We start from the raw sequence: 27923 nt of genomic DNA, 5'->3' as shown, positions 1-27923 counted from the left end.
AATTTCCTTATTACAGGCAATTAGATACATCACAAGTCATCTATGATAAGGAGAATAGAGACTGGCTTTTATACCAGGATTGCAGCTGCTCATGCATTTATAAAGTGCCAACCTGCTTCTATTCTTCATAGATTGTTCCCATTTCGTCAGGGCTGGTGAGCTATTGATCAGAAAAAACCTTTATGATCCAGTCTGGTATCTGTTGATGGTCATAAGAGGATGAATCTGCAGAAGGATTTAGGTGGTCATTATGACCCTGGCGGTCTTCTGACCCATGTACAGATTCATAAGTGCGTCATTGTAGTCGAATGTTCTCACCTATACAATTCCAGTGTCCAAGATACAAGCATGCTCTGTGTACACTGCTGTAGTGTGTTCATGGTTCCTGTTGTCACTCCCTTCTTACTTTTGAGTTCCTTAGGTATCAACCACTGTGGAGGAATAGGAGGAGGAGGCAAGCACCAGTGTACAGACCTTTTGTGGACTTGGCTCACTGGAGGACAGGCACAACATACTCACCTATCGACTGGACAGGGCCACAATCACAGAGCTGTGCGCACAATTGAAGCCTGATCTGCTACCTGCTATCCATTGCACCACAGTAATACCCCCTCTTGTGCAGGTACTCTCAGTGCTCCATTTCTTGGCAACTGGTTCAATCCAGCTGACAGTGGGCTTGGCTGCAGGAATATCACAGCCAATGTTCTCTATTGTGCTTGCAAGCGTTTTGGCAGCCTTGCTCAAACACATGTGCAGCTACATCGTATTCCCCCAGGAAGATGATTTAACCCCTGTGAAGGCTGGATTCTATGCAATGGGACATATACCACATGTAATTGGGGCCATTGATGAGACCCATATTTAGCCCCCCTACCAGGGCCAATGAACAAGTGTACAAGAATCAGAAGAGTTTCCACTCACTCAATGTCCAGATGGTGTGCCTTGCTGACCAGTATAACTCCCACGTCACTGCCAAGTATCCAGGGTTGGTGCATGATGCCTTTGTCCTGAAGAATAGCACTGTCCCACAGCTGACGGCACAACTACAGATGCACAGAGTGTGGATAATAGGTGAGCCTGAGTCCCCACCCAATGTATGTCAGTGAATGCCTTCAGGAGTCATAGCCCATGAATTGTGCAGGGCTAATGTGAGTCTCTTACTTCTCGCAGGTGATTCTGGCTTCCCAAACCAGTCCTGGCTCCTGACCAAGAAGAGGGGCTGAAAATAGGTACAATGATGCTCAGGGGCGTACCAGGAGAATTGTTGAAAGGACCTTCGGGCTCCTGAAGGCTAGGTCCAGGTGCCTCCATCTGACAGGTGGATCCCTATGCTACTCCCCTGAGAAGGTTTGCAGAATTGTTGTTGTGTGCTGCATGTTGCACAATTTGGCCCTCAGACAGCATGTCCCCTTTCTGCAGGAGGAAGGGGGTGACAATGCAACTGTGGCAGCAGTGGACACTGAGGACAGTGTGGAGGAGGGAGAGGAGGAGGATGTGGACAACAGGTCACATATGATCCTGCAGTACCTCCAATGACAGTCAGGTAAAACTGTTGAACTAAACATTTCTACATTTTAGTGTTGGGCTGTGTGACAGTAACATAATGCAAGCCATTACCTTTGTATCCCATCTCACTGTCACCTATGCCTTCCCTTATTGCAGATGCTGGTGTTATTCCAACAGTGTACTGCTGTGATGTGTACAGACTTCCAAAGACACATTTGTAGGATGGGTCAACATGTTACTGGACATTTACATAGGATCATGCAGTTCATTACAGTTCTATACATTGTACATTACCTGTAGATAAAGCACTATTACTCAAGATGTGTCCAAGGGTGTTTATTGAAAATTGGTATACAATTGGAAGTGCAATAGAGTGGGGTGATGGTTGGGAATAGTCCAGTGTCGTGGGCCAGTCTGTTTGTAGCACAGGTCCAGTGACTAAGGGGCCATAGGTAGGGGAGAAATGGCAGTTCACAGTGGACAAGGTGACACATTGGAACACAAGGGGGGCATTCAGGAGGGCCTCATTTCCTGGCGGTGGTCTTTGTCTTGGCAAGTGTCTTTGGTGCTGTCTGGGTCACAGGGACCATTTGCGGGGTGGTTCACCTTCTGCAGGGGGAGGCATGCTGGTGGCCTGTGGGTCCTGTGGCAGGGCCTCCTGTCCACTAGCTGCAGCAGATGTGGAGGGCTGATCAGTACACTGGCTAGTGGAAGGGGCCCGCTGGTGTGCTGTGTAGTCCCTCATGATGTTGGCCATGTCACCCAGCACCCCTGGAATGGAGACCATGGTGGTGTTCAGGGCCTGCAATGCTTGCTTGATCTCCTGGTGGTGTTCCCGAGCTCCAGAGTTGCTGTCATCACTGGGGGCATCCTCTGGTGGGGGACTGGGTAGCCATGGCACCTCCTTGCCGCTGAGAATGGCTGGGGCACCTGTGGGGAGGTAAGTGGTGTATTATGCATGTCTGTGACATAGACTACATGCCTAGCTTCCCCTATATTATTGCTGTTGCCCTGCCACCTTTGTTTGTGTATGGTGCCGGATTGTGGGATTGTTAGTTCTCCATGCTGTGCATGCATTGATTGGGGGTGTCCATGCAGGGCTGGAAGGGATGTGCATGCAGTGGGTATGACATGCAGGGCTTGGCATTTAGGTTTGTTGATTGTGGTGGTGCGCTGTGTGGTATGAAATGGGGTGATCGTAGTCAGGGTGGGGGTCGAGATGGCATGCAGGTGTGGGAGTTGATAGGTAGTAAAGGTTGACTCACCAGTGTCTAGTCCTCCAGCAACTCCAGTGAGTTCCTCAGGATGCAGGATTGCCCAGGCTTGCTCCTCCCATGCTGTCAGCTGTGGGGGTCCACCGCCAGTCCTCTGGATGGTGAGCTGGTGCCTTGCTGCATTGGAACACACCTTCCCCGTAGGCCATTCTACCTCTTCCTTATGTCATCCCTTGTGCGTTGATGTAGTCCCACATCGTTCACCCTGTCCACGATCCTCCGCCATAGCTCCATCTTCCTGGCAATGGATATCTGCTGTACCAGTGCTCCAAAAAGCTGTGGCTCTACCCTGACTAATTCCCCAACAATGACCCGCAACTCCTCATCGGTGAAACTGGGGTGCCTATGTGTGGACATAGGTGTTGCACAGTGTTTGTAGGTTGTGCAGGGGTGATGTGTGATGTGGTGGGGTGTGTGATGTGTTGTGGGTGTCGGCTGAATTGGTAGTTGTGATGTGTGTGAAGTTCTCTTTTGGATTGTTCTCACAAAGTGTAGCCGTCTTGTGTTTGCAGAGGTTTGTGGGTGATGTGGGAGTGTGTTTTATAGTGCTGTTGGTGGGTGTATGTATTTGTGTCAGGTGTGGGTTTTTTATTCTGGCCAATGTTGCCTTGTTTTGTTTTTGGGTGGCTATCTCCGCCGCAGCAGTGTTCTCCACCAATGGTTTACCGTAGTTGAATGTCCGCTGTGGTGATTCGTGGGTCATTATTTGGAGGGTGTTGTTTTGGTGACATGAAGGTATGGGTGGTAGTTCCGTCAGTTTATCACATTCAGTGGGGCTGGTGGATTTGTGTGTATGTGTCATAATGTGGCGGATGCATGTTTGCCTTCGTGGAGGTATGTTGGTGGTAGTCACTGAGTCGGAATCCGGAATTTACCGTCAATGTCATAATGAGGACCTTAGCGTGTGGATGTTGCAAACTTTATTTGTTCTAATAGACTGATTAGGTATTGCCCCTTTTGTTTAATGTGTACTCATCGAAATGTCATCACCTAAGATAAGATTTCTTTTTTAATTAAGAACAAACCATAACAACATTCCCAAACCAACCTATTAAAATGACACCAAAATAGTTAAAAGGGAATCCAAGGATATGTGTCAAGGCAAAAAGCTTCAGGAAAATGCAAATTGCAACTCAAGGTAAATGTTAGTGGTAGACCAGGACCTGAGTGCGATTTTGAGCTCACTATTATAGAGTATAGGTTGGGCAGGATTGGCAGATTACACCAGTACAATTTTTACCTTGTGACTTTTTAAAAACTTTTCTTTAGCCTGAATTACTTCAGCTGGGAAGTCTGGATGCTGAAGCTGGTGAGGGTCTCTCAAAGTTGGATATACCTTTGTTGAGTTCCTTCTGAAGCCTTCAGTTTTGGTGCCAAAAGCTTTTGGAGTGTCAAAGTGCATTTCATAGTTGTAGAGCTTGCTTTGTTGCTGGGATACATTTCTCACCTAATTTGGTCCTAAGTCCTACATTTAGAGTTAGTTACTTTTTTGGTTCTCGTTTTCTTTTCTGGGGCAAGGCAGGGGGCAGTGGCAGAGAAGGGTTCCATGGGCCCAGATACACTTCTTTAAGGGTTCTTTGGTTGCCTCAAACACCAGAATGGGCAGAACAGCCCATATGTACCTGGTTATGTTGTTCCTTCCTCTTGGGGCTTTGTTCTTTGTGCCTTGTGCCGGTCTTGCAGATTCAGAAAAATAACAAATTCAGTTTTTGATGCTAGCAGTCAATTTCTCTTAAGTTCTCTTATGCCAGGGCAGTCTCAAAGTCCACTCCCAACTGGTCAGATGGATGTTCTGTAGAGTACAGGAATTTGTCTGCCTTTTGTTTCTCTGTAGCAGTAAATAGGAGGCCTGTCAGATGATTCTTAAAGAGCAGTTCCAATCTCTGTTTGCCAGTGGTGGTCAGAAATCCTTTCACTCATTCTTCGTTACCCAGCAGTCTGGTAGAATCTTCTTTTATGTGTTATTCCAGGTCAATAAATGTTCTGTGAAGGTGATGGTGAAGGAAATTCTTATGCTTCACACTAGTATATGGTTGGAGGATTGTCTGCTCCCAATCCTGTGAATTTGCTCACTTAAATCAACCTCCCTTTTGAGCACTTCCTTTCACCTCATTATTTGATGTTACAGCAGTTTTTATTAGTAGAAATGAATTTGATTTATGATATTTTTTAATGTGATTTATTAGCATAAAGTTACATGTGTGCAGAAAAATAAACACACATCTCTGTCAAACTTAATGTGATGCTTTGTGAATGCAATTATTAATTAAATGCTTTTACATATTTTGATGATATATTATTAATGCTGAATTCATAAGTTGGTATATTATGTGTGTTTTATTAATCATAATATTAATGGATTATATTTCTTGTGTTAGCATATTTCTTGTGTTAGCATAACTAGGCCTGAAGTTTCATACTGCTGCAACGTAAAAGTGATGAATCATTTATATTTCTCTTAACATGAAGTTTTGCACTAGGTTGTTTCTCATGAATAGTAAAGAGCCCTATTGTTTTCTGTGTAACTTTTATTTTAGTGTCCCTGAGATTGTTACATGAGGGCCAGAGGACTGAAAGTAAACCAGTACCATTGTTTAGAAGCCCACTTCACATGAGAACTGTGGAAATCATCTTGTGCCATGGAAAGGAATGCAGATTGCAGCAAGTGATGTACAAATTGTTAAACTATTGGGTTCTCACGGAAAGGAGAGACGACTTCTCACTAAACCTAGGAACCTTTGTGGATGTTGCAAACTTTATTTGTTCTAATAGACTGATTACATATTGCCCCTTTTGTTTAATGTGTACTCATCGAACTGACCATTCAAGCTTTTTTTAGCATTGCTGAGTAGGGAAGGACATTCTAAGTTTGAGGGAGTCCCCTTTTGAATTTTGTTCTCTTAACTTTCCCCTTAGATGTTTCCTGATTTTCCATATGCAGCCCATGTTCTGCACTTTACCCAGATGGTGCTTCGAATGGACTTTGCTGATGATTGACATGCTTTGATGATGAAACTGAATGGAATGCTGAACCTAGAAGAGGTATATATTTATGCAAATATTGTTTTCCCCTGACCTGCTTTTCTGAGTAGATGTTAGCATGCTGACACCTGCCTATTTTATTTTTCTTAGTTAGTTTAACTTAGCTCAAGATAGATCCTTTTCTAAACTATTTTTGTATATTTCTTTTTGACTTTTGCCCCCATGTGTTAGCCCATGCCCACACATTATTGTCCTAGTTTGGCTAGCAGTAGGGAGTCCAAAATCCTGATTTCTGAATCTTTGTAATATGATTTGACTAATGTATTTGGAGTCTGATTTAAAGAATGTTTCTGTGTCCCAAATTGTCTCTTTATCAATACGCATTATTCTTCTTGAATGTCTAATGGTGTTGAAGTTGAGTAGATTAAATTTGTTTAGTAGATTCGGTCATCCTATGGTGTATATTTACATGTACAATTTGCTTTTACACACTATTTATGTGACTTTGCCTTTGTGGTTATAAAATAAAGCTTTGAAACTTTTTATTAATTGGAGTATTCTTCCGTGGCCACATGGGTCATGGTGTTTAAATTTGTTGTTTGGGTTTGAACTGATTGTGTATGGTTACCATAAACCTCACTGGGTCAAAAGAACCCATCAACTTCAGGGAAGCATTTTTGAATCCTGCGAAGGATGAGAAAAACATGTTAGTAAATCTGGTAGCAGAGGGACGGTTTCACCTCATGAGGAGGGGAACCATTTATTTGTGAAATGTTAAGAGAGGGAAATCTGATAGGAGAGTTGTTCTGTGGCTTCTTGAGAGGTTGATGAAATTTCAGCATTGTGTTACGGCGTATGTGCAAGTAGGTATTTGTGCATGCAGTGCTTTTTGCAACAAATTACGATGAAGAGTAATGTCAGGTGATTGTGGAAGCATCATACTCAAAATGATTGGAGCTCTTTGTGCTAAAAAAATTCCATGGTTGTTGTTGTTGTTGATGGGTCCGTCGAGGCCTAAGACTCTGAAGTAATGCACAAGTGTAGGAAGACACTTGGTTACATTTTTTTTGCAGTGAATTATTGGTTATGAGCTGCCATTGACAGTACCAGTGGCTTTCCTGGAGTGAGTGTTGTGAGAAAAGGTCTCTTTTGTCATGGTTAGCCCCCACTTTTTGCCTGGTATTTGATGTAGTCTCAAAGTTGTTAGTGCCCAGGGCCCCTGCTATCCAGATTCCCTGGGCCAGACCTCTTTCCTTAAAACTGGTGTGATGCATTGGCACAATTGGCAACACCTTTAGCTGCAAAGTAAATGGTACTTAGGTACCCAGGTAATGGGGGAATAAGGGTAGGCACCTGAGGGTAGCAGCACAGTTGTGCCACCCTCTACAGCCATGCCTCCAGAAGCACCCAGCACTGCCATTGCAGGCTGAGTATTCTGATGCAATCCTAAAAGACGAATTGGCACAGAGCCTGTGTGTCCTGTCCACTACACACTGCAAGCACTATAGGTAAGTCACTCCTCTGGCAGGCCTTCCAGGCCTAAGGCAGGGTGGCCTACACTGTATGTGTGGGCGTAGATGCATGAGCAAGATGCCCTTATTGTGTCCTTACCAAACCAGGGACATAATAAGTGAACAGAGTAGCCATTTTAATACACATGCTGGACACTGGTCAGTACAAGTTTCACAGCTACAGGATGGCTGTTCTAAACCCTAAGTTGTTTGGAATCCAACAACTTAGAATGATAAATCCAAACTGGCACCAGTATTGGATTTATTACAAAATGCACCCAGGGCTCATCTTAGAGGTACCCCCTGCAAAAGCTAACTACCCTGGCATGGATGCTGGCTGGTCGCAACCAGCCTGCACCACCAGACAAGATTCTGGAACCCTGGGGTGAGAGATCCTACTCTCTGGGATCCAGAACAAAGCCTTTACTGGGTGGCGGTGCAAACACCACCTCCCTTAGGGATGTGAATTGCCCTGCTAGCAAGCTTCAAAGGGCTTCCGCCCTTGAAGCTCGACCCCCAAGCCTGCTGCTAACAGTAGATGGCCAGCTGCATTGCAAACTTCACTTTTGGCAGGAGCAACGGCAGGAAACCACACAAAGGATAGGAGGAGTGGTCATCCCTGTCTTGCACTACCCCTAATGTGTTGCATGCAAGGTGACCTCTCCATTTCATTTTCCTCCATCTTGCATAGAAGGAAAATAGCCAATCAGGAATAGGGAAGTGAACACTGCCCACAGGAAGTGGTCACTTAGTGGGTGTAGCCACCCTACGGTAGATGACATATTGGTCACTACTAGGTACTCCCCTAAATGCCCACTAAATGCAATATTTAGTGCGCATCCTTAGACCAAGAAACTAGATTACAAGGACAAAAGAAGACCAGCAACACAAAGGACCCAAGGCTCGAGAACTGAAGTCCTGCTGCACAAGGAAAAGGTGCCAAACCCTGCCTGCTACACCCAGGACTCGACAATAACCACTGATGGGTTGCTTGAACACTGGGCAGACTCTACAAACCCCCAGAGGACCGCCCCTCTTTCAAAATTGCCAAAGATCTCCCTCCAGAGACCAAAGACCCAGTGAAGGCCACTTCACTGACTGGCTGCTGACCAAGGAACGGGGCACCCCAACTTGACCAAACTCCATCCGACAGACCATGAGGACAAACCCTGCAAGTGTGCAAAGTTTGGTGGCACTGTGCCCTCGAGTGGTCAGACCGTGCAATAGCCATAGGTACTGGTCACTTCACATCGGACACCAAGAAGGACAGTCCCCACCAGACTGCAAAAGGACCAGGAGGAAGCCACAGACAAGGGACTTCAGAAACCCCAGGACCTCCCACCAGAGTGCCCCTGCTGACCTGAAAGTGACCCTCCAAGAGACCTACCTCCTGCTTCCAAGGACACCTTTGTGCCCAGCTCCTGGCTTACCGATTCGCTCTTCACCTGGCTGCCCTGTGCCCTGCACCAAAGATCCACCTGTGCCCTAACGGTATCCACCACTTGCAACTAACATTCTCCAAGGGGACCCACCGGACTTACCTTTAAGTCCATCTGTGCAGTGGTTTTCCAAGTGGTACCCCCACAGTGGATTGGGACCACCTCCACTGATTTTCTGCAGCTACTCCTGTCAAAGCTGGGAGCCACCTGAACTTCTCCAGCTGGTCCATATTGCCCACCGACGACCTCAACATACCTGCAAAAGAAGAGATTGGTAATTACATTGCCTGATTTTATATGCATTTTCAAAGTATTTTCTCCATTGATTCCTGTGGTGCGTAATTACACACAAAAGACTATCTTTATTAAAACTTCAAAAATTAATAACTTAAAAAGCACTTACCTGATTTTGATGATCTTGGTCTTAAAAAATGTATAAAAATCTGAAATATTTTTGTCAATTGGTCTCGAGTTATTCTTTTGAGTGTGTGGTCTCATTTATTGATAATGTGAGTAAACAAATGCTTTGCACTGCTCCAAGATTAGCCTAACTGCTCAACCAACCTACCATACAAATTAGAGCATTAGGTGCTCGTGATTGCCTTGAACCCTTACCCAGTGTGCCTAGTTTTGCATTCTACATTTTTGGCGAGTCTCCTACAACTGTGAGTTGTTGGTTGGTATTGGTTGAATCCTGAGTGCACGTGGAGGATTCGTATCAACCAGGGTAAGATTTGCTGGTCAAGTCTTATTTGTATAATTACATAAACCACATTCGGATGTGTAAGTTGTACAGCTTTCAAAGTGTTTGCTTTCCTACCCATAGTGAGCAGACAGTTGTTTTCTTTTAGTGCTCACAATATTTTGCATATATTGTATGTGTACATAGTAGTGTAAGAGACAGTTGAAAAGTAACTTGCAGCTGCTGAGTGAAGTGCGTGTGACGTAAGTTGTACTGCTCTGAGATAGGTCGGTTAGTGAGAAGCCACGCACGTTTTGGTGGGCAATACTGCATTGCCATTGGTGGAGAACAGCTTGCAAAAAGAATTGTGGGATTGACTTTACTTCCTGGTTCCATATAAATTTGTAGTATGAATCAAAATGAATGCAAAAATGACATTTTTCTAAGTTTTAAGAAGTACGCTGAGAGAAGATGTGTTTATTCCAGTTAGGGAGGATGAACAAACAGCACCCGAACGAACACCAGCACATGAAGTAGCAGAGAAAAGAGGAGTTTCAGCATGTATTTTGGGACTAAACAGTTGTATAAGATCACGGTGAAAGAGAATTAATTGGCTTTTTCATGTTATGGGAACTTTAATTTGAGGATTTTAGAAAATTGGAGGAGAATGTTGTGCGACTTAAAGCCTCCTCCAAGAACCACACAATTCAAGTTCTAGATGTTTGGGAACATGTTGCTAGACAAACAAAAACTGCAACAATTCAGAATAGATTGAGGAGAGCAGAAAAGACACTAGCAGAAGCTAGGTGGGATAAGGAACAGAAAACATGGGGAAGAGTGATGTTAGATGGGGTGAGAATGTTTTTAACTATTACAGAAGAAGGTGATGGGAGTACAAAACCTAAAACGAAGAAGAAACAGACAGAAAAGACAGAACAAACAACAGATGAGGGTAAGAAGACAGCTACATATGAGAGTGACTCAGAAGATGAGTTTATAAATCAGCTTTGAATGAATCGTCCTGCGCTATATAATTCAGTTGACAGAGTAGTTCACAATGTAGCCCCAAGTGTGCCAACCACTCCAGTTTCATAAAGTCTGATTCAGGTAGCTCCAGGTATGCCTGTCAGTTCAGTGATAGAGGTGCCCACAATTTATCCAATAATTCCGTTTGTTAGTACAGCAAAGCAAATTATAATCCCAGTTGTGAATTAGGTATTGCAAAGTATAAACATGATTCAGATAGAATCAAAACCTATGTGACAGCAACCGTGCACATTTGTAATCAGAACCAGTCTATGCCCATGTATGCTCCAGTACAGACAACCCCAGCTAAATTTGACAGAACTAGATGTCCAGAGGGTCTCTTTATCCATAGGTCTGGTTGTTCCATTGTATGCTTCTGGTAATTCTGGAAGTAACCTTCAGACTCCAAATCCAATATCTGCAGGAGTGTCACTATATGAAATGCAGAGATCAGCTAAATGGGAAATGAAGAGATTAACTTAGTTTGTTCCAACTTTAACCCCAACACAAATTGAAAATTCTAACCAGGTGTTAAATCAAACAGGTCCAATAATAGATGTGAGATGTCCTCCAGGAACACCAGTTACATACATGTCCTTACCAGAGCAAATTATAAAAGTACCTTGTAATATCCCACAGAGCATGACACAGGGAAACATCATCAGTTTGCAGGGCTTTTCAGCACAGGAATTGACAGAGAGGTTAGACAGTTTGAGTGGATCAACGGGTACAGTAAACAACAGTGTCAGAACAGGAGAGACCTCAGAAAGAGGCAGGGCTGTGAATGTGCCTAGATTAAAATTTGAATTTAATGAATTAATTGAGAAAACAATTGAGCTGGAAAGATTGGATGTATACAATGAAGAAGAAATGTGCTTCATGTGCAAAAATGTCACAAACCGTGCAGGACTGACATATGAGAAATTAGTAGAATTGGCTGGAAAATATGATGTGGATATAGAGGGAACCAAAGCCTTTAAGAAGGAGTTACAGATTAGAGCTTAGCTCCAAAGACATTGCAAACACGAGATCACCCGGTATGAGAATACACATTAAAGAATTAATTTTGAACATTTGGACATGGGGAGCATTAGATAAATGGGAAGGAAGATGGGCAAAGAAAAGCGATCAGAAGAAAGCAAATCAGAATTTGCCTCTTGCGGGAGTAAATCGAGCTGAGAGAGTGTAAAAGTGCTACCAATGAAGGAGATTCTAGTTGGAGGTTATGTACATGTCCCGTGGTATGGTTATTCACAAATGATTACCTGGGATTGAGGGAGTATGACTGTCTCGATGCGACTGAACAGTGCACCAAACCAAGACCTGACATTCAAGATACTCCTTTAGACAAAAATCACTATGTAATGTTCGTTGATGGCTCCTGTTTAAGAGTCAATGATGGAACTCTGAGCTGATTATGCAGTTTGCACGATCTCAGGAATGATAGAAGCCTCAGGACTTCAAGAAGTCTTTTCCAGCCAAGTAGCTGAATTGGTGGCTCTTACTAGAGCATGCTGTGTTTCTGAACAGCTTAAAGTGACCATTTTCGCAAATAGTCAATATAGGTTTGGTGTTATTCATGATTTTGAACAGTTATCTCTTCTGGATCATCTATCCGAAACGGTAAAAGCTTACCAATTGTTGAAAGCAGTACAGTTACCTATGAAAATTGCAGTTGTGAAATGTGCAGCACATCAAAAGTCAAGTGATTACATTTTGTTAAGCAATGCCTATGCTGACCAAGTGGCCAGATACTGTGCACTGTATAGCACATCATTTATTGAGGAATGGGGCAATGAAAGTAGCACCAGTGAGACAAACCAAAGTTTCTTGATGACAGCAATTGATGCCTGGGAAAAGGTTAAGAGTTTGCTGGAAGACGTGACTGAAGAGGAACATAGAGAATGGAATAGAGCAGGCTGTGTTCAAAGAGATAAACATGATGTTTGCGATTCCAGTGAAAGAAAAGCAGTGTTGCCAAATAGTCTGTTGTGATGGTGGCGAGGTATTACCATGGTTAAGCACACACTGGCAAAGATGCCAGGATCTGGACCTTTGGAGAAACATGATACAGCCCCAGATTCAGAGAGGTTGCCGGAGCTGTGTGTCACAGATGTGTTACATGCCAACAGATGAACGTAGGGAAACACACTGTGGTTAACTTGAGCCACATAGGTAGATCAGAAGGTCCTTTAAACTGAATGCAACTTGATTTCATTAAAATGTCTATGTGCAATGGATTGAGGTATGTGTTGGTGGTAGTGTGTGTGTTTTCACTTTGGGTTGAAGCTTACCCAACCCACAGAAATGATAGCCTCACCATTGCAAAGCTGGTTTTAAGGGAGTTGATACCTAGATTTGGATTGGACCCAAAGCCTCTGGAATGGTCGAGCAGATGAATGGGACTTTAAAGTCTCGACTGGCTAAAGTGTGTGCATCTACAACATTGAAATGGCAGGATGCATTGCCACTTGTTCTGAAGAGCATGTGTAGCACACAGGAAAGGAAGACAGGACTGTCCCCCCATTAAATACCTTTAGATCATGCTGTGAGGTTACAAGCTGTGCCTGCAAATGCACTTGTGAACATTTCAGATGTCTTAGTGCTGGATTATTGCAAAGGACTAGCTGATGCGGTTCACTCTTTGTCTCATCAGGTTGAAGAAGCAACTGTTTAGCCAGCACAACAGCAGTGTCAGAACTTGAGTCCAGGAAATTGGGTTCTGGTGAAGAAGCATGCAAGAAAGTAATACTTAGAGCCGCTTGGGAAAGGGCCATTCCAGGTTATCTTGGTGACTACAACAGCTGTGAAGTGTGCTGGTCTTCCAAACTGGGTTCATGCAAGTCATACACCCAAAGTTCCAAGTCTTTTTGAAGATACAGTGCCTATTTCCCTAGGGTCGGAATCAGTGAGTGAAGGGGTCCAGGTTAGCCAAACTGTGAGGACTGGACAAGTGGCTGTCACAGAGGCTGCACAGATTGGTGAAAATCTTAGTGTATCGAAAGCAATCAAGAGTGCAGGAGGGTCAAGTCAGAATTAGTTGACTCCTGTTAGCTGAGTGAATGTTGAAAACCGGGTTGTGCCTGAAACGAGAACTGTAAGAGGAGACCAGTGGTCTGCCAAAATTCCAGACCCAATACCAGATGTGCTTTCAACTATAGCTGAAGTAGCTAAAGAATCAGATCAAATTGACAGTGAAAATTATACAGCAAGGAGATCAAAAAGGAAAAGAGTGCCAAGTCGAAGGTACTCAGCTCCTGAATGGACATACGTTGCTGCTAATGAATGGGAGAAGGAGTTAATTGCCTTTTGTGTAGGCAATTCAGATTCACCTGAGTATTTTGGAACTTGAAATTTCTCTAGAAGTGAACTTTGACATTTCATTCTCGCCTGATGAACAGAGACATTATATGCTGCAAGTGCTCATAAGTGATTACCAGATGGTTTATTATTAGAGGCCTTTGCCTTTTAGTAGTGATTTTGAACATTTGCAAGCAGAGAAAAACTTGATGAACTTTCTAAAAGATCAAAAACTGTTGTACATAAGTGCAAAAGACTCAGTGAAGAGATATTTTTAATTCTGTTTTTGCTTTGCTTACGCTAAGAAACAACTACTTTCTATGCCTGTAGGAGGCTGGCCTGGTTTGTAGTGGGTACCAAGGGGTACTTACACTCTGCACCAGGTCCAGTCATCCCTTATTAGTGTAGAAGAGGTGTTTCTAGCAGCTCAGGCTGATAGAAGGTAGCTATAGCTGAGCAGATTAGGCTGAACTAGGAGACATGCAAAGCTCCTACTATACCACTGGTGTCATATGCACAATATCATAAGAAAACACAATACACAGATATACTAAAAATAAAGGTACTTTATTTTTATGACAATATGCCAAAAGTATCTCAGTGAGTACCCTCAGTATGAGGATAAGAAATATACACAAGATATATGTACACAATACCAAAAATATGCAGTAATAGCAAAAGGAAGTAATGCAAGCAATGTAAAGTTACAGTAGATTGCAATAGGAGCACATAGGTATAGGGGCAACACAAACCATATACTCCAAAAGTGGAATGCGAACCACGAATGGACCCCAAACCTATGTGAGCTTGTAGAGGGTCGCTGGGACTGTAAGAAAAGTAGAAACAACAAGTGATGGACGGAATGCTGAACATTGTCAAACATTCATCCCCAGTCACAGATCTGGGTTTAATCCATCGTTTTTTTGCTGCCCATGCCATTCCAGTTTGGACCCAGCCATATGCAAATCAGTCTTGACCCTGTTCCCCATGGGAACAGTCCAGCCCGAACTGCTAGGCCAGATCTTCCCTGGACTGGAAACAAGCATCCTGGGACCGGTTTCGGGGTTTCACCCCTCATCAGCCAGGCTAGCTTCAATCCAGTGGCATAGGAAGCACGGGACCCACGTCTGGGCATACCCTTCCCACTTAGGGCGACAAATGCAAAATGCAAAAACAACAAGTGATGGACGGAATGCTGAACATTGTCAAACATTCACCCCCAGTCACAGATCTGGGTTTAATCCATCGTTTTTTTGCTGCGCCTGCCATTCCAGTTTGGACCCAGCCATATGCAAATCAGTCTTGACCCTGTTCCCCATGGGAACAGTCCAGCCCGAACTGCTAGGCCAGGTCTTCCCTGGACTGGAAACAAGCATCCTGGGACCGGTTTCGGGGTTTCACCCCTCATCAGCCAGGCTAGCTTGAATCCAGTGGCATGGGAAGCACGGGACCCACGTCTGGGCATACCCTTCCCACTTAGGGCGACAAATGCAAAAACAACAAGTGATGGACGGAATGCTGAACATTGTCAAACATTCACCCCCAGTCACAGATCTGGGTTTAATCCATCGTTTTTTTGCTGCCCATGCCATTCCAGTTTGGACCCAGCCATATGCAAATCAGTCTTGACCCTGTTCCCCATGGGAACAGTCCAGCCTGAACTGCTAGGCCAGGTCTTCCCTGGACTGGAAACAAGCATCCTGGGACCGGTTTCGGGGTTTCACCCCTCATCAGCCAGGCTAGCTTGAATCCAGTGGCATGGGAAGCACGGGACCCACGTCTGGGCATACCCTTCCCACTTAGGGCGACAAATGCAAAAACAACAAGTGATGGACGGAATGCTGAACATTGTCAAACATTCACCCCCAGTCACAGATCTGGGTTTAATCCATCGTTTTTTTGCTGCCCATGCCATTCCAGTTTGGACCCAGCCATATGCAAATCAGTCTTGACCCTGTTCCCCATGGGAACAGTCCAGCCCGAACTGCTAGGCCAGGTCTTCCCTGGACTGGAAACAAGCATCCTGGGACCGGTTTCGGGGTTTCACCCCTCATCAGCCAGGCTAGCATGAATCCAGTGGCATGGGAAGCACGGGACCCACGTCTGGGCATACCCTTCCCACTTAGGGCGACAAATGCAAAAACAACAAGTGATGGATGGAATGCTGAACATTGTCAAACACTCACCCCCAGTCATAGATCTGGGTTTAATCCATCGTTCTTTTGCTTACCATGCCACCCCAGTTTGGACCCAGCCATATGCAAATCAGTCTTGACCCTGTTCCTCATGGGAACAGTCCAGACCGAACTGCCAAGCCAGGTCTTCCCTGGACTGGAAACAAGCATCCTGGGACCGGTTTCGGGGTTTCACCCCTCATCAGCCAGGCTAGCTTGAATCCAGTGGCATGGGAAGCACGGGACCCACGTCTGGGCATACCCTTCCCACTTAGGGCGACAAATGCAAAAACAACAAGTGATGGACGGAATGCTGAACATTGTCAAACATTCACCCCCACTCACAGATCTGGGTTTAATCCATCGTTTTTTTGTGGGAAGGGTATGCCCAGACGTGGGTCCCGTGCTTCCCATGCCACTGGATTCAAGCTAGCCTGGCTGATGAGGGGTGAAACCCCGAAACCGGTCCCAGGATGCTTGTTTCCGGTCCAGTGAGGACCTGGCTTGGCAGTTCGGTCTGGACTGTTCCCATGAGGAACTGGGTCAAGACTGATTTGCATATGGCTGGGTCCAAACTGGGGTGGCATGGTAAGCAAAAGAACGATGGATTAAACCCAGATCTATGACTGGGGGTGAGTGTTTGACAATGTTCAGCATTCCGTCCATCACTTCTTGTTTTTGCTTTGTCGCCCTAAGTGGGAAGGGTATGCCCAGACGTGGGTCCCGTGCTTCCCATGCCACTGGATTCAAGCTAGCCTGGCTGATGAGGGGTGAAACCCCGAAACCGGTCCCAGGATGCTTGTTTCCGGTCCAGTGAGGACCTGGCTTGGCAGTTCGGTCTGGACTGTTCCCATGAGGAACAGGGTCAAGACTGATTTGCATATGGCTGGGTCCAAACTGGGGTGGCATGGTAAGCAAAAGAATGATGGATTAAACCCAGATCTATGACTGGGGGTGAGTGTTTGACAATGTTCAGCATTCCGTCCATCACTTGTTGTTTTTGCTTTGTCGCCCTAAGTGGGAAGGGTATGCCCAGACGTGGGTCCCGTGCTTCCCATGCCACTGGATTCAAGCTAGCCTGGCTGATGAGGGGTGAAACCCCGAAACCGGTCCCAGGATGCTTGTTTCCGGTCCAGTGAGGACCGACTGTTCCCATGAGGAACAGGGTCAAGACTGATTTGCATATGGCTGGGTCCAAACTGGGGTGGCATGGTAAGCAAAAGAACGATGGATTAAACCCAGATCTATGACTGGGGGTGAGTGTTTGACAATGTTCAGCATTCCGTCCATCACTTGTTGTTTTTGCTTTGTCGCCCTAAGTGGGAAGGGTATTCCCAGACGTGGGTCCCGTGCTTCCCATGCCACTGGATTCAAGCTAGCCTGGCTGATCAGGGGTGAAACCCTGAAACCGGTCCCAGGATGCTTGTTTCCGGTCCAGTGAGGACCTGGCTTGGCAGTTCGGTCTGGACTGTTCCCATGAGGAACAGGGTCAAGACTGATTTGCATATGGCTGGGTCCAAACTGGGGTGGCATGGTAAGCAAAAGAACGATGGATTAAACCCAGATCTATGACTGGGGGTGAGTGTTTGACAATGTTCAGCATTCCGTCCATCACTTGTTGTTTTTGCTTTGTCGCCCTAAGTGGGAAGGGTATGCCCAGACGTGGGTCCCGTGCTTCCCATGCCACTGGATTCAAGCTAGCCTGGCTGATGAGGGGTGAAACCCCGAAACCGGTCCCAGGATGCTTGTTTCCGGTCCAGTGAGGACCTGGCTTGGCAGTTCGGTCTGGACTGTTCCCAAGAGGAACAGGGTCAAGACTGATTTGCATATGGCTGGGTCCAAACTGGGGTGGCATGGTAAGCAAAAGAACGATGGATTAAACCCAGATCTATGACTGGGGGTGAGTGTTTGACAATGTTCAGCATTCCGTCCATCACTTGTTGTTTTTGCTTTGTCACCCTAAGTGGGAAGGGTATGCCCAGACGTGGGTCCCATGCTTCCCATGCCACTGGATTCAAGCTAGCCTGGCTGATGAGGGGTGAAACCCCGAAACCGGTCCCAGGATGCTTGTTTCCGGTCCAGTGAGGACCTGGCTTGGCAGTTCGGTCTGGACTGTTCCCATGAGGAACAGGGTCAAGACTGATTTGCATATGGCTGGGTCCAAACTGGGGTGGCATGGTAAGCAAAAGAACGATGGATTAAACCCAGATCTATGACTGGGGGTGAGTGTTTGACAATGTTCAGCATTCCGTCCATCACTTGTTGTTTTTGCTTTGTTGCCCTAAGTGGGAAGGGTATGCCCAGACGTGGGTCCTGTGCTTCCCATGCCACTGGATTCAAGCTAGCCTGGCTGATGAGGGGTGAAACCCCGAAACCGGTCCCAGGATGCTTGTTTGCGGTCCAGTGAGGACCTGGCTTGGCAGTTCGGTCTGGACTGTTCCCATGAGGAACAGGGTCAAGACTGATTTGCATATGGCTGGGTCCAAACTGGGGTGGCATGGTAAGCAAAAGAACGATGGATTAAACCCAGATCTATGACTGGGGGTGAGTGTTTGACAATGTTCAGCATTCCGTCCATCACTTGTTTTTGCACTGTAAGAAAAGTAGCCCACCCCAAGACCCTGAAAAGTAGGTGTAAAGTGCACCTATGTTCCCCAGAGAGCACAGAAGTAGTGATAGGGGAATTCTGCAATGAAGACCAACACCAGCAATGCAACAAAGGTGGATTTTCTGGACGAGAATACCTCTGGAACAAGGGGACCAAGTCCAAGAGTCGCGACAAAGTCGAGATTGGGCAGATGCCCAGGAAATGCCAGCTGAGGATGCAAAGAAGCTGCCACTGGATGGTAGAAGCTGTGGATTCTGCAAGAACGAAGAGGACTAGGAACTTCCCCTTTGGAGGATGGATGTCCCACTTCGTGAAGAAGCTTGCAGAGGTGTTCCCACACAGAAAGACCGCAAACAAGCCTTGCTAGCTGCAAGGGTCGCGGTTAGGGTTTTTGGATGCTGCTATGGCCCAGGAGGGACCAGGATGTCGCCAATTGCGTGAGGAGACAGAGGGGGCACCCAGCAAGATAGGGAGCCCTCACAGAAGCAGGCAGCACCTACAGAAGTGCCGGAACAGGCACTATGAAGAGGAGTGAACCGGAGCTCACCCGAAGGCACAAAAGGAGATCCCACGACGCCGGAGGACAACTCAGGAGGTTGTGCACTGCAGGTTAGAGTGTCGGGATCCAGGCTTGGCTGTGCACAAAGGAAATCCTGGAAGAGTGCACAGGAGCCGGAGCAGCTGCAAATCACGCAGTACCCAGCAATGCAGTCTAGCTTGGGGAGGCAAGGACTTACCTTCACCAAACTTGGACTGAAGAGTCACTGGACTGTGGGAGTCACTTGCTGAGTTCCAGGGACCACGCTCGTCGTGCTGACAGGGAACCCAGAGGACCGGTGATGCAGTTCTTTTGGTGCCTGCAGTTGCAGGGGGAGGATTACGTCGTCCCACGGGAGATTTCTTCTGAGCTTCTAGTGCAGAGAGGAGGCAGACTACCCCCACAGCATGCACCACCAGGAAAACAGTCGAGAAGGCGGCAGGATCAGCGATACAAGGTTGCAGTAGTCGTCTTTGCTACTTTGTTGCGGTTTTGCAGGCTTCCTGAGCAGTCAGCGGTCGATTCCGTGGCAGAAGGTAAAGAGAGAGATGCAGAGGAACTCTGATGAGCTCTTGCATTCGTTATCTAAAGAATTCCCCAAAGCAGAGACCCTAAATAGCCAGAAAAGGAGGTTTGGCTACCTAGGAAGGAGGATAGGCTAGCAACACAGGTAAGAGCCTATCAGGAGGAGTCTCTGACATCACCTGCTGGCACTGGCCAGTCAGAGCAGTCCAGTGTGCCAGCAGCACCCTTGTTTCCAAGATGGCAGAGGTCTGGAGCACACTGGAGGAGCTCTGGGCACCTCCCAGGGGAGGTGCAGGTCAGGGGAGTGGTCACTCCCCTTTCCTTTGTCCAGTTTTGCGCCAGAGCAGGGCTGGGGGATCCCTGAAATGGTGTAGACTGGCTTATGCAGAGATGGGCACCATCTGTGCCCATCAAAGCATTTCCAGAGGCTGGGGGAAGCTACTCCTCCCCAGCCCTGACACCCTTTTCCAAAGGGAGAGGGTGTAACACCCTCTCTCTGAGGAAGTCCTTTGTTCTGCCTTCCTGGGCCAGGCCTGGCTAGACCCCAGGAGGGCAGAAACCTGTCTGAGTGGTTGGCAGCAGCATCAGCTGCAGAGAAACCCTGGGAAAGGTAGTTTGGCAGTACCCAGGTCTGTGCTAGAGACTCGGGGGATCATGGAATTGTCATGGCATTGAGGTGACAATTCCGTTGTCTTAGACATGTTACATGGCCAAGTTTGGAGTTACCATTGTGACGCTGTACATAGGTAGTGACCTATGTACAGTGCAAGTGTGTAATGGTGTCCCCGCACTCACAAAGTCCGGGGAATTTGCCCTGAACGATGTGGGGGCACCTTGGCTAGTGCCAGGGTGCCCACACACTAAGTAACTTAGCACCCAACCTTTACCAGGTAAAGGTTAGACATATAGGTGACTTATAAGTTACTTAAGTGCAGTGGTAAATGGCTGTGAAATAACGTGGACGTTATTTCACTCAAGCTGCAGTGGCAGGCCTGTGTAAGAATTGTCAGAGCTCCCTATGGGTGGCAAAAGAAATGCTGCAGCCCATAGGGATCTCCTGGAACCCCAATACCCTGGGTACCTCAGTACCATATACTAGGGAATTATAAGGGTGTTCCAGTATGCCAATGTGAATTGGTGAAATTGGTCACTAGCCTGTTAGTGACAATTTGGAAAGCAAAGAGAGAGTATAACCACTGAGGTTCTGGTTAGCAGAGCCTCAGTGAGACAGTTAGTTAGTCATCACACAGGGAACACATACAGGGCACACTTATGAGCACTGGGGCCCTGGCTGGCAGGGTCCCAGTGACACATACAACTAAAACAACACATATACAGTGAAATATGGGGGTAACATGCCAGGCAAGATGGTACTTTCCTACACAACCCCCCCCCAAACGAAGGACAATAAGACTAGCCATGACCTGATGAGTCTTCATTGTCAAGGTGGAAATATCTGGAGAGTCCATCTGCATTGGAGTGGGTACTCCCAGGTCTATGTTCCACTGTATAGTCCATTCCCTGTAGAGATATGGACCACCTCAACAATTTAGGGGTTTCACCTTTCATTTGTTTTAGCCAAAGTAGAGGTTTGTGGTCTGTCTGAACAATGAAGTGAGTGCCAAACAGGTATGGCCTCAACTTCTTCAGTGCCCAGAACACAGCAAAGGCCTCCCTCTCTATGGTAGACCAACGCTTTTCTCTAGGGGTCAACCTCCTGCTGATAAAAGCAACAGGTTGATCCTGGCCCTCAGAATTGAGTTGTGATAAGACTGCCCCTACCCCTAATTCAGATGCATCAGTTTGAACAATGAAGTTCTTGGAGTAACATGGGCTTTTTAGGACAGGTGCAGAGCACATGGCCTGTTTCAGCTCCTCAAAAGCTTTCTGACAGCTAGCTGTCCACAATACCTTTTTAGGCATTTTCTTTGAAGTGAGGTCATTAAGAGGGGCTGCTATGGAGCCATAGTTCTTTATGAACCTCCTGTAATACCCAGTGAGGCCTAAGAAGGCTCTCACCTGGGTCTGAGTTGTAGGGGGAACCCAATCTATGATAGTTTAGATTTTCCCCTGAAGTGATGAAATCTGTTCTCCACTTACAAGGTGTCCCAGATAAACCACTTTCCCCTGCCCTATCTGGCACTTTGAAGCCTTGATAGTGAAGCCTGCCTTTTGCAGGGCCTCCAAAACTTTCCACAGGTGGACCAGGTGATCATCCCAGGTGGAGCTAAAGACAGCTATATCATCTAGATATGCTGCACTAAAAGCCTCCAACCCTTGCAGGACTGTATTCACCAACCTCTGAAAAGTGGCAGGTTCATTTTTCAAACCAAAGGGCATTACTGTGAATTGGTAGTGCCCTCCAATAGTCGAAAATGCAGTTTTTGCTTTAGCATCCTCTGATAACTTGATCTGCCAATACCCTGCAGTCAAATCAAGGGTGCTTAGATACTTGGCAGATGCCAGTGTATCTATGAGCTCATCTGCCCTGGGTATAGGGTGAGCATCAGTTTTAGTTACCTGGTTGAGGCCTCTGTAATCTACACAAAACCTCATTTCCTTTTTCCCATCTTTAGAGTGAGGCTTTGATACAAGTACCACAGGAGAGGCCCATGGACTTTCAGAGTGCTCAACCACTCCCAGTTCAAGCATTTTCTGAACTTCTTGTTTTATTCAGTCCCTGACATGGTCAGACTGCCTATAGATCTTACTTTTGACAGGCATGCTGTCTCCAGTATCTATAGTGTGCTCACACCAAGAAGTGGTGCCTGGCACAGTAGAAAAGAGTTCACAAAACTGACCCAGGAGATTTATGCAGTGGTCTTTCTGCTCAGCAGTAAGACAATCTGCTAAAACTACATCTTCCACTAGAGCATCTTGTTCTGTGGAAGAGAAGAGATCAGGGAGAGGGTCACTCTCTTCTTCCTGTCCTTCATCTGTTGCCATGAGCAGGGTGAGATCAGCCCTGTCATAGTAGGGTTTCAGGCGATTGACATGGAGCACCCTAAGGGGACTCCTGGCAGTGCCTAAGTCAACCAAGTAGGTGACTTCTCCCTTCTTTTCAACAATAATGTGGGGTCCACTCCATTTGTCTTGGAGTGCTCTTGGGGCCACAGGCTCCAAGACAGACACTTTCTGCCCTGGTTGGTACTGAATCGGAACAGCCTTCTGGTCATGCCATTGCTTTTGGAGCTCTTGGCTGGCCTGAAGGTTTCTGCTGGCCTTTTTCATATACTCAGCCATTCTGGATCTTAGGCCAAGTACATAGTCCACTATGTCTTGCTTAGGAGCTTTTAAAGGTTGTTCCCAACCCTCCTTTACAAGTGTTAGAGGACCTCTCACAGGGTGTCCAAATAGGAGTTCAAAGGGGCTGAAGCCCACTCCTTTTTGGGGTACCTCTCTGTAAGCGAAAAGGAGGCAAGGTAACAGGACATCCCATCTCCTCCTGAGTTTTTCAGGGAGTCCCATTATCATTCCTTTGAGAGTTTTGTTAACCCTCTCAACCAGTCCATTTGTTTGTGGATGATAAGGTATGGTGAATTTGTATGTTACACCACATTCCTTCCACATGGCCTTTAAGTATGCAGACATAAAGTTGCTACCCCTGTCTGATAGTACCTCTTTTGGGAAACCCACCCTGGAAAAGATTCCCAGGAGGGCCTTTGCCACTGCAGGTGCTGTAGTGGTCCTAAGAGGAATTGCTTCAGAATATCTTGTGGCATGGTCCACTACCACCAAGATAAACCTATTGCCTGAAGCAGTAGGAGGGTCAAGGGGGCCAACTATGTCAACCCCTACCCTTTCAAAGGGAACCTCAACCATAGGCAGTGGAATAAGGGGAGCCTTTGGGGTGCCACCAGTCTTGCCACTGGCTTGACAGGTGACACAGGACTTACAAAAATCTTTTGTGTCCTCTGACATCCTAGGCCAATGAAACCGGGGGACAAGCCTTTCCCATGTTTTAATTTGCCCAAGATGTCCAGCCAAGGGAATGTCGTGGGCTAGAGTTAGGAGAAACTCTCTGTATTGCAGGGGAATGACCAATCTCCTGGCTGCTCCAGGTTTAGGGTCCCTTGCCTCTGTATACAAGAGGTTGTCCTCCCAGTAAACTCTGTGTGAGTCACTGACATCCCCATTTTCTTCTTAGATAGCTTGCTGTCTTAGACCCTCTAATGTGGGACAGGTTTGCTGTGCCACACTCAGCTCCTCCCTGGCAGGCCCCCCTCCACCCAAAAGCTCAGCAGTGTCTGCCTCCAGCTCCTCTGGTGAAGGTTCTGCACAGGGGGGAAATTCTTCTTCCTCAGAAGTTGAATCATCTGTAGAGGGAGGGATAGTAGGTAGGGATTTACCTTTACTAACCCTAGCTTTAGGGAGCACTTGGTCCATTGTTCCAGGATCCAAGTCACCCTGTCCTTTTTGCTTTTTGGCCTGAGCCCTGGTTAAAGCAAATATATGCCCAGGAATGCCCAGCATTGCTGCATGAGCCTCCAACTCCACTTCTGCCCAAGCTGATGTCTCTAAATCGTTCCCTAGTAGACAGTCTACAGGTAAATCTGAGGCAACCACAACTTTCTTTGGACCAGTAACCCCACCCAGTTGAGATTTACAACAGCCATGGGGTGGCTAAGAGTGTTGTTATGAGCATCAGTCACTTGGTACTGGTGACCAAGTAGGTGTTGTTCAGGGTGTACCAGTTTCTCTATTACCATGGTAACACTGGCACCTGTGTCCCTGTAGGCCTGAACCTCAACACCATTTATTAGGGGAAGTTGCTTGTACTTATCCATATTAAGGGGACAAGCAACCAAGGTGGCCAAATCAATGGCACCTTCAGAGACTAGCACAGCCTCTGTGGTCTCCCTAACAAGACCAACCCCAACTAAATTACCAATAGTGAGCCCAGCTACTCCCTTGGATTGGCTATTAGTAGGTTTTCTCCCACCACCACTGCTATTAGTAGGGGCACTAGGTGTAGCAGTAGGGGTTGTGGTAGTGGGAGGCTTGGTGCTTTTCTTTGGACAACTGGCATCAGTTGTCCAATGGCCTTTTACTTTACATAAATAGCACCATGGTTTCTTTACTTGATTAGAAGAGGATTTGGACCCACCACCCCCACCAGAGTGTTTTTGTGGGCCTGATGAAGACTCATTTTTAGATTTGTCCCCACCCTTGTCTGAAGACTTACCATCCTTCTTCTTGCCATCCTTGTCACCCCCTGTATGATCTTTTCTGTTCACTCTTGTTCTGACCCATTTGTCTGCCTTCTTTCTCAATTCTTGGGGAGAGGTCAGATCTGAGTCCACTAGATATTGGTGTAACATATCAGATGTACAGTTATTCAGAATATGCTCTCTCAGGATCAGATTATACAGGCTTTCATAGTCAGAAGCTTTACTGCCATGTAACCACCCCTCCAAGGCCTTCACTGCATAGTCAACAAAGTCTACCCAGTTTTGTGAGGACTCTTTTCTGGTTTCTCTGAACTTAATCCTGTATTGTTCAGTGGTTAAGCCAAATCCATCCAAGAGTGCATTCTTTAAAACTGTAAAATGATTGGCATCACTTTCCTTAACAGTAAGGAGCCTATCCCTACCCTTTCCACTGAAAGATAGCCATAGGATAGCAGCCCACTGCCTTTGAGGGACCTCCTGTACAACACAGGCCCTCTCAAGTGCAGCAAACCACTTGTTAATGTCATCCCCCTCCTTGTAAGGGGGAACTATCTTGTGCAGATTCCTAGAATCATGCTCTTTCACAGGATTACTATTTGGAATACTGCTGCTGCCCCCATGGGGTCCAAACCCCAACTTCTGTCTTTCTTTTTCTAAGTCTAAAGATTCCCTGTCTAGAGCCAACTGTTGCTGTTTAAGCTTCAGCCTGGTCTCTTCCACTCTCAATCTATTGAGCTCCCTTTCTAACATTCTGTCATCAGGGTGGGTGGGTTGGGCATGCTTTGACACAGAAGAATGATGTGAAATAACAGAAGGAGACCTGTCCCTAACAGTTGGCACCCTAACAACCTGGCCTAAAGGAATGCCATCCCTACTGTGATGAGAGTTCACATTAGTACCAGCTATGCTAGGGGGTCTGCTAAGGGGCAGGTTGGAAAGAACACCATCTAACATTCTTGCTGGGGCTGCCCCAGAGTCAGAATGTGAACCATCTGCCAACTTCTCAACAGATGTGCCAGCTAAGGCCTTATCATTTTCAATGAGCATGTTAATCAACAATTCTCTAGAGGGATTCTTCCCTACCCATAAACCTCTATCAATACAGAGACTCCTCAAACCTTTCCAGCTAAGAAGATCATAAGCTGTGCTGGCCAGATCAAGAGTAGGACCTGTACCAGACATGATAGAAAAGGGTTTAAGGGACAGAAAAAGAAGGAAAAAGTTTTAGGACTTTTTAAGGAAACAGAAAAAAAAACCTTTTTCAACTTTTTAGAACTTTTTGAAAGTTTTTAGAAGTACTTTTCAGCACTTAACAATAGAGTAAGAGAAGAAAAGCAAAACTTTTTGGTTAGGTGTACATACACTGAACTTGTTTTGTATATTTTTCTCTTATGAAAAGTACAAAATGACAAAGTGGTAAGTAGTTGCAAGTACTTATCCCACCGCTGCACGACCAATGTAGGAGGCTGGCCTGGTTTGTAGTGGGTACCAAGGGGTACTTACACTCTGCACCAGGTCCAGTTATCCCTTATTAGTGTAGAAGAGGTGTTTCTAGCAGCTTAGGCTGATAGAAGGTAGCTATAGCTGAGCAGCTTAGGCTGAACTAGGAGACATGCAAAGCTCCTACTATACCACTGGTGTCATATGCACAATATCATAAGAAAACACAATACACAGATATACTAAAAATAAAGGTACTCTATTTTTATGACAATATGCCAAAAGTATCTCAGTGAGTACCCTCAGAATGAGGATAAGAAATATACACAAGATATATGTAAACAATACCAAAAATATGCAGTAATAGCAAAAGGAAGTAATGCAAGCAATGTAAAGTTACAGTAGATTGCAATAGGAGCACATAGGTATAGGGGCAACACAAACCATATACTCCAAAAGTGGAATGCGAACCACGAATGGACCCCAAACCTATGTGAGCTTGAAGAGGGCCGCTGGGACTGTAAGAAAACAGTGAGGGTTAGAAAAATAGCCCACCCCAAGACCCTGAAAAGTAGGTGTAAAGTGCACCTATGTTACCCAGAGAGCACAGAAGTCGTGATAGGGGAATTCTGCAAGGAAGACCAACACCAGCAATGCAACAAAGGTGGATTTCCGGATGAGAGTACCTGTGGAACAAGGGGACCAAGTTCAAGAGTCGCAACAAAGTCGAGATTGGGCAGATGCCCAGGAAATGCCAGCTGAGGATGCAAAGAAGCTGCCACTGGATGGTAAAAGCTGTGGATTCTGCAAGAACGAAGAGGACTAGGAACTTCCCCTTTGGAGGATGGATGTCCCACGTCGTGAAGAAGCTTGCAAAGGTGTTCCCACGCAGAAAGACCACAAACAAGCCTTGCTAGCTGCAAGGGTCGCGGTTAGGGTTTTTGGATGCTGCTGTGGCCCAGGAGGGACCAGGATGTTGCCAATTGCGTGAGGAGACAGAGGGGGTGCCCAGCAAGATAGGGAGCCCTCACAGAAGAAGGCAGCACCCGCAGAAGTGCCGGAACAGGCACTACGAAGAGGAGTGAACCGGAGCTCACCCAAAGTCACAAAAGGAGATCCCACGATGCCGGAGGACAACTCAGGAGGTTGTGCACTGCAGGTTAGAGTGTCGGGATCCAGGCTTGGCTGTGCACAAAGGAAATCCTAGAAGAGTGCACAGGAGCAGCTGCAAATCACGCGGCACCCAGCAATGCAGTCTAGCGTGGGGAGGCAAGGACTTACCCCCACCAAACTTGGACTGAAGAGTCACTGGACTGTGGGAGTCACTTGGACAGAGTTGCTGAGTTCCAGGGACCACGCTGGTCGTGCAGAGAGGGGACCCAGAGGAACGGTGATGCAGTTCTTTTGGTGCCTGCGATTGCAGGGGGAGGATTCCATCGTCCCACAGGAGATTTCTTCTGAGCTTCTAGTGCAGAGAGGAGGCAGACTACCCCCACAGCATGCACCACCAGGAAAACAGTCGAGAAGGCGGCAGGATCAGCGAAACAAGGTTGCAGTAGTCGTCTTTGCTACTTTGTTGTGGTTTTGCAGGCTTCCTGAGCAGTCAGCGGTCGATTCCGTGGCAGAAGGTGAAGAGAGAGATGCAGAGGAACTCTGATGAGCTCTTGCATTCGTTATCTAAAAAATTCCCCAAAGCAGAGACCCTAAATAGCCAGAAAAGGAGGTTTGGCTACCTAGGAAGGAGGAT

This window comes from Pleurodeles waltl, chromosome 1_1 (assembly GCF_031143425.1).
Source record: "Pleurodeles waltl isolate 20211129_DDA chromosome 1_1, aPleWal1.hap1.20221129, whole genome shotgun sequence".
NCBI lineage: Eukaryota > Metazoa > Chordata > Amphibia > Caudata > Salamandridae > Pleurodeles > Pleurodeles waltl.
This window is presented reverse-complemented; position numbering follows the sequence as displayed.